Source organism: Chamaea fasciata, unplaced genomic scaffold (genome assembly GCF_029207755.1).
Source record: "Chamaea fasciata isolate MVZ Bird 193981 ecotype frontalis unplaced genomic scaffold, bChaFas1.0.hap1 SCAF_1, whole genome shotgun sequence".
NCBI classification, from domain to species: Eukaryota; Metazoa; Chordata; class Aves; order Passeriformes; family Sylviidae; genus Chamaea; species Chamaea fasciata.
The window spans coordinates 27,633-38,032 of record NW_027094086.1 but is presented as its reverse complement, the minus strand read 5'-3'; the positions used below and the strand labels follow the sequence as shown (position 1 = coordinate 38,032).

Sequence of the window (10,400 nt, the reverse complement as noted above, 5' to 3'; positions counted from 1 at the left end):
CAGCACTGCTACCAGCACACTTCCCCTGAGAGCAGGTGCAGGCAGCAGCCCTAGTGCAGGAACACACCAGAAGCTCTGACCTGTGCAGACACTGTCAGGCTAGGGCCAGGCAGGAAGCGATAGTGGGGAGCAGGATCCAACAGGGCTGGGGATAACGGGGGTTTCCCGCCCCACCCACCCTGGGATTCCCTGTCTCTCCGCAGCCGGTGGAAGTGCTCCTGATTCCCTCTCGAGGCGGCGGTTGGTAAGGCTTCGTGCCTTTTGCCACCGCAAAGAGTTCGGCTCTGTCAGCCTCTGCCCTGTCTCAGGGCCACGTTTCTTAGGGTAGGCAGGGAACAACTGTGGATGTACCTGTCCTGCGTGCGGGACAGCTCTTGGGACCCTAACGGTGCAGAGCGTCCCCGGCTGCAAGGTCTAGGGCTCTGAAGAAGCAGGGTTCAGAAGGGGGGAGGTTACAGTGATACACACAGAGGCTGAGGTAAAGGACTCAAGGACTAGAGAACACACAGTGAAAATCAGGGGTACAGCCTAGGATACAAGTCAGAGTACAGGCATCCCGGCCCTCACAGCGCTGCTGCCAACACTGTTTCCCTGAGAGCAGGTGCCGGCAGCAATCCTAATGCAAGACAAGGCCAGAAGTCCTGAGAGGTGCAGGCAGTAGCCCTAAGCTAGGGCCAGGCAGGAAGTGACAGTGGTGGGGCAGAGTCCACAGGGTTGAGGTTCACCGGGGATGTCCACCCTGCGTTCCTGTCCTGCTCTAACCGGGGATGCTCACAGCCCTAATGGAGGCCACGGTGGGTGGGCTCGGTGCCAGTAATGCCTCTAAGGCTTTGGCGCTGCGAGCGTCAGCCTCCGAGCTCAGCTGAAGCACGCACGGGGCCCAAGGACCCGGTCCTGCTTAAGAGACGGTGAGTAGCAGAGCTGCTGGGTTTTGGCTGATGTGCAGCTAAGATTATGCTTTGATATTTGGTTTTCTGTATTGTAGCTGACTAGGAGACAGCAGCCCAGTGACGGGAGGAATTTCTCTGAGGGAGAGGCAGCCTTCTTTGGCACCCGGCGTGGATTCACCTCCCCAGACATTTGAGAGATAAGTGGAGGGCTTGGAGCCACAGAGGGGATGAAAGCGGGGTACCAGGGCAGGGATCACTGGGAGGGATTTTTCGAGTCGGGTTTGGAGCTGGGGATGTCCCAGATGTGACCCCTTAGGCTACATGAAGGGAAAGTCTCATTTTTCATGTCAGTGCTGAGGTGTGCAGGGCAGAGCAGTCCTGGTGTGTGTTGTGTCACTTGTCTGTTGTGCACTCTGTCTGTTTGGTGTCTTGTCTTTTCCTTTAGTCCTTTGAGGGGCCTGTCAAAACCCCTGGCATCAGTCTTAGCATTTCTGATCTCTGTGCTCCTCAGCCAGGTGCCTTTGTCTCAGCTGCTCGGACACTCATCAGAATCCATCTCTCTTCACAAGCATCCAGTCCGATGCCTTTTCAGGTCTTGTTCTGAGCTGTACTGACAGCCGTGCACCGCCCTGATCCATTCCGGCGGGTTAGGTCTTGTGAGAATGCAAAGACAGGTGGAGGATTCTGACCGTAGGATTCTCGGGCATCCATCTCTGCATTTCTTGGGATAAGTCATCCCGATGGCATCTTGTTCCTGCAGGGTTCTCTGAGCCTGGCCAGCTCACCTTCCATCTTACCTCGGTCATCTCATTCCGAGTTCTCTGGACCCTCAGGGTCATTCTTCTTGCCCAGAGTTTTCTGTCCCTGTTGCGTCCCCTCGTTTGTCCTGTGCTGTGTCACGGGTGTTGGTGTGTGTTTGGCCGGGAGCTGCTCTGCCTTGCTGCTCAGTCTGGGTGTAGGGGTACGAGGGTAATAGTCCTGGGGACTTGAAATTTGTGATGTGGGGTGTGGTTAGACTGTAGAGGGTATTCCTAGATTGCCACAAGATGTGTGGAGCTGTCAAGGTATCCTGCAGCACTCTGACTTTTGTCCCAACTTTCTTTCAGATGCAGAGGGATGAAATCTGTGGCAGAGCCCCCCCATCCTGAGTGAGGGGCTCCCCTGAGAAGGTCAGTCCCTGTTTCTGTTTGCAGGGGAGGTGTAAACGATGGCTGTGTTACAGCTCTGTTCTTTGTCTTTATTTTTAGGTGGTGAAGCCGGATCTTAGCAGTCAAGCTGACGTGGGCGAGGTGAGCAGTGACTCGTGGACAGAAGCAGTTGCTATTGTTCAAGCCTCACTCGCTGGTGCAACTCTAAGCCTCCGTTCTTGTGCGTTTTAGGGAGTCCACTCGCAGGAGGCCGAGCTCCCCTCTCACCAACGGGACGACAGACCCGCGTCACCTCACCCGTGAGCCCTCCGGGAGCATTCCAGGAGTCTGTGATGGAGCCTTGATCTTCTCCTTGTGAAGGCCCCATCCAGGTAGGCTTGGATAACGGCCGAGGAGTTGAGGTGAGTCAGGGAGGAGGAGGAGGGAGGGTCCCCTCAAGTTCCAGCGCTGCCACGTCACCTTGTCTGCTCTTTACCCAGGCAGACCCTGCGACGCCGGCGTTGGCCTCTGAGCGCAGCTGAAGCGCGGGGCCGAGGACACAGGCAAGCTTAGGAGACAGTGAGTAGCAGAATTGTCGGGTTTTGGGTGATGGGCTGCTAAGATCACGCATTCATGTTTGGTTTTCTTTGTTGTAGCTGACTAAGAGACGACAGCCCGGCGACAGCAGGAATTTTCCTGAGGCAGAGGCGGCCTTCTTTGGACCTGGCAGGGATTTGCCTCCCTGGATGCCTGAGAGATAAGTGGAGGGCTATGGCTCACAGAGGGGATGAAAGCAGGATGCCAGGGCAGGGATCACCGGGAGGGGTTTTTTAAGTCAGATTTGGAGTTGGGGGCACCAAGATGTGACCCCTTAGGCTACATGAAGGGAAAGTCTCATTTTTCATGTCAGTGCTGAGGTGTGCAGGGCAGAGCAGTCCTGGTGTGTGTTGTGTCACTTGTCTGTTGTGCACTCTGTCTGTTTGGTGTCTTGTCTTTTCCTTTAGTCCTTTCAGGGGCCTGTCAAAACCCCTGGCATCAGTCTTAGCATTTCTGATCTCTGTGCTCCTCAGCCAGGTGCCTTTGTCTCAGCTGCTCGGACACTCATCAGAATCCATCTCTCTTCACAAGCATCCAGTCCGATGCCTTTTCAGGTCTTGTTCTGAGCTGTATTGACAGCCGTGCACCGCCCTGATCCATTCCGGCGGGTTAGGTCTTGTGAGAATGCAAAGACGGGTCAAGGATTCTGACCGTAGGATTCTCAGGCATCCATCTCTGTGTTTCTTGGGATAAGTCATCCCGATGGCATCTTGTTCCTGCAGGGTTCTCTGAGCCTGGCCAGCTCACCTTCCATCGCCCCTCGGTCATCTCATTCCGAGTTCTCTGGACCCTCAGGGTCATTCTTCTTGCCCAGAGTTTTCTGTCCCTGTTGCGTCCCCTCGTGTGTCCTGTGCTGTGTCACGGGTGTTGGTGTGTGTTTGGCCCGGAGCTGCTCTGCCTTGCTGCTCTGTCTGGGTGTAGGGGTACGAGGGTAATAGTCCTGGGGGCTTGAAATTTGTGATGTGGGGTGTGGTTAGACTGTAGAGGGTATTCCTAGATTGCCACAAGATGTCTGGAGCTGTCAAGGTATCCTGCAGCACTCTGACTTTTGTCCTGACTCTGTTTCAGATGCGGAGAGATGAAATCCGTGGCAGAGCCCCCCATCCTGGGTGAGGGGCTCCCCTGAGAAGATCGATCGCTATTCAAGGTGAGAGTCACATATTTCACATTTTTTGGCACTCCAGTGCAGGCCACCTGCATTTACAGCTTCAAACAAGTGAGTCCCTTGGTAACCCCCCTGGGCAGCAGCTGGAGCCTGCTCCGGGCTGGGCTGCGGGAGCAAACACTTGTGGCTGACACAGCTCCACACTGAGGGTACTTGGGAAAACACCTGCCTTGTCCTGGAATTTTTTTTTTTGAGCTTTTGACAAGGTTTTAATCATCACCTTGGTAAAAATAAATGGTAAGGACTGAAAACATGAGAGGCTGGCAGGTTATACGCACGAAAGACAACTTTTTTTTTCTTAAATATTTGTGCAGCCTATATCTTAATTTTGAGACTCTTTTTTGGTCAACTTTATTGTAAAACCCCCTTATTTTCAAGTTAGCTGCTTCAATAATGAATTTGTTTTACAAATACCCACTAATGTCCGAAGGTTAAAGCACTAACGCCAACATCCCACCTCTTTTATTTTTGGAGGAAAATTTTATCTTTACTAAACTTGAAAGTTGATGATTTTGCAGGTAGTAAGTTAAAGAAGGTGTTTATCTGCCCATCACTGATAGTCAGGGTCATGAAGAAATTGCTCTAGTGTTCTAAAATAAATGCAGATTTTTAGGCCTCTCCCATTCTCTCTGACTAGCAGCATGTGAATTGATTTGTGATCTCCTTTCTGTTGGTGTCTGTGGGTTTTAAGCGGCATGGAGAAGGTGTCTGTGGACATGGCACCCAGGGAATGGTGCTGGGAAGGGCAGGATGGAAAGGAGCTGCTCAGGAATCCAGAGCAGCAGTGGAGTGGGAGCTGGTGCTGCTGCCTCAGTCACACCCTCCTGGACAGTCTGTGCAGTGATAATATTCCTACTTTCCTTCCTGAACCTGGGGTTGGAGGAGAACACGAGTCTTGGCATTGATGGAAAGGAGAACTCGAGGGAAAAACTGCTGTTTGTGTCCTTAGAGAGCAGTGGGAAGAGCCTGGGAGAAATCCTGGCTGGCTGAGGGATCCTTGTGTCCCCTCGGGAATAAATCCCTGCGTCTCCTCAGCCCTGCTGGTTTGCAGTAGCGTTTGTACACCTTTCGCTGCAGCTGTGGTTCTTAATAACTGGAAGTCCATGGATTGCTGGGCGATTCCCATAAGTTCTCCTGTTTTGTAGGAGCTGCACGGTGAGGTCAGCATTCTGAGGGAGGCCCTGGCACAGCTGCCAAGGGCAAGGAACGTGGAGCATCCCGGGGCTTCTCCCGCCCGAGTTTCTCCCGGAGCGTGCTGCGTGTCGTGCCGGATGTTTAACCCGGGTTTGGGGTGTTCTCCTGCAGTCCCAGCTCTAACTGCTGCCCCCGAGCCCCGGCCTTGCTCTGTCCCAGCACTGAACCTGGCAGGTGGGTGTGCTTTTCCAGCCCTTTAATCCCACGGGCAATCCCAGATTCCCGGAGCTCCCCGAGGCACAGCCTGGCCTCCCTCCCTGGGAGCTGCACCTCAGTCTGCCTGGACCAAGGCCATCCTGTTTGAGACTTTATTCCTGTTGCTTTTCCTCTTCCAGGTTGTGGGCAAAAAGGAGAGAGCCAGTAGGAAGTGAAGCCACTGGAAGGCCGTATCCCAGTCCAAGGTTGGATGGGAGTAACTGGACCTGTTGAATTCCCACTTCCCTTTAAATCAGAGCAGAGGAAGCAGATTTTAAACCATCATTCCATGAACTTTCACCAACTTCATGACTCTTGCAAAAGTTTTCAATGTTAGAAATTCCTGAGCTTGTTTTCCAGGCAGGCTTGGATTTGGATGTTATTCCTTCCTTTTAATTGAAGGAATAACTCTGATTTTCTCTCTGATTTTAGTAAGGGAATATTTATTTATTCCAATTTTCCATCCTAATTGGAATTTTTGTACCTTGTAGAGCACATTTCCAAGGAAATTTACCCAATTAATGTTGGTAAATCAGCAATTGTCCAGCACCATCTCCACAAAATTCTGTGAATTCCCAAGAAAACGTTGAAGTATTTATTTGCCACGATTCGTCTCTTTGTAAAGTTCAATTTACTGCATTTTTAATTACATAAATGCCATTAAAACCTGAATCCAGGCCTAGCTGCTGTTCCTTGGACACAAGGGGCTGGTTCTTTCCTACCTTGGCACATTTGGGTGTTTGTCCAAAATGAGCTTCCCACTAAAATAGAATTTGTTTCCAAGCAAAAGTGGGAATTGTCTAGAAAACCTTCTGTTCTGGGGGGCACTGGGTTTGTTTCCCTTATTGCTGCATAACTGAGGAAAGCCATGGCGCTTTTTTAGGCAGTGGCAGGAGGTGAGAGCTGCGTTTATTTAATTTTGTATTTTATTTTTTGTTATTTTTGTATTTTTGTGCTCTTTTGTTGTGGTTTTTCATGTTGCGTTTTGTGGTTTTTCAAAGACTTTTTCTTCCGTTTTTTAATTTTTATTTTTTTTTCTTTAGCTATTTATTTACTTGTTAAAACTACTTTTCGTTTTTTATTTTAATTTTTTGTTTAAATTTTTTTCCACTTTTTTGTTACTTTGAAATTTTTTTCTTTTGGTATTTTAATTTTATTTATTATTTTCTATAGTTTTGGTTTCTTTTTTCATGTTTTCTTTGTTCCTTTTTTTTTTTCCCCATACTCTTTCTTCCCCCGGGCGCCTGGGGGTTTGGCTGTTGGCAAGAAAGATGAGAAATGACCTCGGTGCCCGCTGGACGTCGGGATGTCATAGAGAGCGCAGTTGGCAAAAGCTCTGTATTTTCTGCTCCATAAAACTCCTGAAGGGAGAAAGCTGTGACCACCGTGGTGCCCTTTTTTCCTTCCCAGCCCCGACCAGGTCTCCTCCTACCCGTGCACAGTGTTACCAGCAGCAGCCTGCTGTCCAGGCTGTCGAGGCGTATTTCAGAGGGGGCAATAAAAACAAAGTAGACGTTTTATTTTGAACTCTCCGACCCTGCTTGTTTATTAGCAAAGAAATCCAAAACAAAGCGAACAAAAAAAGAAAACCCCCAAAATAAACTCCCCCGCAACCCACCAAAAAAACCCCATACAGATAGAGAAAATATGCCCATATTATCTAAATAAAGATTAAAACTTTACCCCTTAGAAAACCAGGCTCATTTAATTCAAATTAATTGTGTTTCTGATGTGTTAGGTTAATGAATTCATCTAGTGTAAAATATCGTTTAAAATATAAACAAACAAATTTAAAAAATAATGAAAAAGAAAAATAACAAAAAGTATAGGATATGAAAAATAATATCAATAAAAAATACACAATATATTATTACATACTACACGTTTTATAAATATATTTAATATACATAATATAAACATCTATAATGTACATAATAAACAAGATATTTAAATTAAATGTAATATTTATAACAGCGTTATAAATAATAAATTATTTCATATCTAGTTTTATATATTAAATATCTATAATAAATGTAATAGTATAATAAACATAATACATGATGTATAATGTACATAATATAAAAGATGAATTGTAATGATGAATGTAAGTATCAGAATCACAAAGATAAAAAATATTGAAATAGAGCCTGAACGAAAGGCTGTTTTGTTTCGGTCTGGTTGCTGGCAGGGCTCTCGCAGGTGTGCTCGGGGGTCTTTTGGGCCATTTATTCCGGAGGCTGTTCGCCAGGGCATTCCTGGGCACGTTCGTTTATGCCTCCGCTCCGCGCCGCCGCGCGGCAGTGCTGCCACCCTGTGGGCAGAGAGCGGTAGTGCAGCTGTCCCCCCCGCCCGTCCCGCCTGATCTGTGCGGCAATGCTGCCACCCTGTGGGCAGAGAGCGGTAGTGCAGCTGTCCCCCGTGCCCGTCCTTCATGATCTGTGCGGCAATGCTGCCACCCTGTGGGCAAAGAGCGGTAGTGCAGCTGTCCCCCCCGCCCGTCCCCGACGCGCGTGGCAGCCCCGCATTGTGAGCTCGGGGGCGGCGCTGCCGCCCGCCCGCCCGCAGCTCGGGGCCGAAAGGGAGGGAAAAAGGCAAGGAGCCCGGGCGCGTGGCAGCCGGCTGCCTCCGCGCCCCACCCGGACCACAGAGCCGTCCGGGCGCGATTTTCCGCGGCGTTTGCGGGTGTGCGGACACGGGATGGGGGCGCAGCGGCGCCGCGGGCGGCATTCCATTCAGTCAGGCGCTTGTCCGAGCAGCCGAGGGGGCCTATTAGTGGGTTCCACTATCAAGATGGCGGCGAGACTCGAAGCGCCTGACCTTCTAAATAAGGCGGCAAAAAAGGCGGGAAAAAATAAGGACCCTATAGGCGTTTAGCCAGATGCCTGCACAAAAACCCCGACTACGGCGCCGCCCAGGCGCAATTTTCCGCGGCGTCTCCAGGTGTGGGGACACGGGCCGTGTGCTCAGCCGCGCCGCGCTTGCGTTCGGATTCGCGGATTTAGTCAGGCGTCTGTGTAAACACCTGGCGGAGGCCTATGCCGAGCCGCCAAGAACATGGCGGCCGGGACGGAAGTGGCCTCAGCCGCAGCCAAGATGGCGGCGAGCAAAAGCGGAAGTCACGCGACCCCCTCACAAAATGGCGCCCAGGCGCGAGGCGCCCGACCTTCCAAAAAGGGCGGCCAAAAGGGCGCGAAAAAATAAGGACCCTATAGGCGTTTAGCCAGATGCCTGCACGAAACCCCGACTACGGCGCCGCCGGGGCGCAATTTTCCGCGGCGTCTCCAGGTGTGGGGACACGGGCCGTGTGCTCAGCCGCGCCGCGCTTGCGTTCGGATTCGTGGATTTAGTCAGGCGTCTGTGTAAACACCTGCCGGGGGCCTATGCCGAGCCGCCAAGAACATGGCGGCCGGGACGGAAGTGGCCTCAGCCGCAACAAAGATGGCGGCAAGGAAAAGCGGAAATCACGCGACGCCCCTCACAAAATGGCGCCCAGGCGCGAGGCGCCCGACCTTCCAAAAAGGGCGGCCAAAAGGGCGGGAAAAAATAAGGACCCTATAGGCGTTTAGCCAGATGCCTGCACGAAACCCCGACTACGGCGCCGCCCGGGCGCAATTTTCCGCGGCTTCTCCAGGTGTGGGGACACGGGCCGTGTGCTCAGCCGCGCCGCGCTTGCGTTCGAATTCGCGGATTTAGTCAGGCGTCTGTGTAAACACCTGCCAGGGGCCTTAGCGGTGCCGCAAAAAAGATGCCGGCGGAACCGGAAGTGGCCTCAGACGCAACCATGATGGCGGCAAGGAAGGGCGGAAGGCTCGTGGGGCTCGTCGCGGCCGAAAATCACCGAGTGCAGCTCACACCCTGCAATGGCAAAAGCTGTTTTATTAAAACTCAGCCGAGAATTTTCCTCTTATTTCCAGGTCACAGGATATACTGAGGCTGAGAGGGATCCTAAAATCTGACTCTCAAGCGGACGGACCGTTTGAGAATCGAACTCAGCACCTTGGCATTACCCGGACTCTGCTCCAAGCAGCTGAACCAATCTCTGCATTATGGGGATGGACCTCCATAGGATGGCAACGCTTGGCCCCACTAAGGTAAGTGCAGTGCCGCCTTCTCTGCCAAAGCTGCTTCACACACCAGCCCCTGGAATGGCTCGAGGGCAGAAGTGGCTGGCAGCTCACGACAGCACAAAGCTCTTCCAGTGACGCTGATTTCCTGTCCTTTCCAGGATTTACTCAACAGCTGCCGTAAAAGTACTCACACAAAGTCTCTTTCCGGGCGGAAAGGAGCAGGACAAGTCCTGAGGCTTCCCTTCTTCCACGGCCAAAGCTCTGCAGAGAGGCAGGGCCGGTCCCACCCGCACAGGGGCGTTTCCTGCAGGTGAGTGTTGCCGGGCCAAACTGATGGCAGCTGCTGAGGCCGGGGCTGCTTTTCTGGCCGGAGGCCTCGGTGCCCCCCCGTGCCGCCTGCAGTGTCCCTCGGGGTTTCCTGCAGGTGTCCCGGGTGCCCGGAGGCGCAGGGAGGAAGGAGGCCGGCAGCCCCAGCGGGGCCAGCAGCCCTGGGATGATGTGCAGGGAGGAGCTGTGCCTGCGGGGCCCCGCCCGTGGCAGCGGCGGCCAAACGCAGGGCCCGGGGCCGGGCTCGGGGCTGGCACGGACACGGCCCCGGGGCTGCCGCGGCTCCTCGGCCAGGGGCTGCTCCCGCCGGGCACGGGGAGATGCTGCAGCCCAGACAGAGGCACCCACAGCCCAAGAGCTCCCCAGGGAACAGCTGGCATTGCCTGGGAACGGCGGCTCGGGCTGTCTGCAGAGGGGCTCAGACAGCAATTCCCACCTCCCGGAGCTCCCACACAGTTGCCAGGGATGTCCTGGCCACCCCAAATCCCCTCCCTTTCAGCCTGAGGACATCACCCGTCGGCAGCATTAAAGCCAAGGCGCTCCTCCCTCACAGAAATTAAATCCAGAGCAACGGCCCTCGGAGATGCCTCAAAATCAAAGGTTTGAGTGGGATGGAGTTTCGTTTGGATGAAGTCTGGACTTTTCCAGGGAGCCGGCCGGAGTGCAGAAGTGATGGAAAGCTTTTGCAGGTGGGTCCCACTGGAGGCGTGCTGAAGGCAGGGATGGGCGTCCCTTGCCTGAGGGAAAGGCACTTGCAGAGGCCACTGCTGGGGCTCGGAAAGGAGCTGAGCTCCTGCAGGGAGCTGTGTCCTCCCGAGGGCACAGGGGCTGCCTCAGC

General features: G+C 52.8%; 3 long non-coding RNA genes across 3 annotated transcripts; all 3 read left to right on the top strand.

The window, feature by feature from the left end:
* Positions 1-1,285: 1,285 nt before the first annotated feature.
* On the top strand, positions 1,286-2,344 carry LOC136300883 (uncharacterized). The gene is made up of 3 exons (XR_010723757.1): positions 1,286-2,059; positions 2,138-2,179; positions 2,270-2,344. It is a non-coding gene; the product is annotated as an uncharacterized lncRNA (long non-coding RNA).
* Positions 2,345-3,671: 1,327 nt separating this feature from the next.
* On the top strand, positions 3,672-7,040 carry LOC136300876 (uncharacterized). Its single transcript, XR_010723756.1, has 3 exons — positions 3,672-3,761; positions 4,925-5,147; positions 5,309-7,040. It is a non-coding gene; the product is annotated as an uncharacterized lncRNA (long non-coding RNA).
* Positions 7,041-8,973: 1,933 nt separating this feature from the next.
* On the top strand, positions 8,974-9,730 carry LOC136300872 (uncharacterized). Its single transcript, XR_010723754.1, has 3 exons — positions 8,974-9,259; positions 9,394-9,545; positions 9,660-9,730. It is a non-coding gene; the product is annotated as an uncharacterized lncRNA (long non-coding RNA).
* Positions 9,731-10,400: the final 670 nt, after the last annotated feature.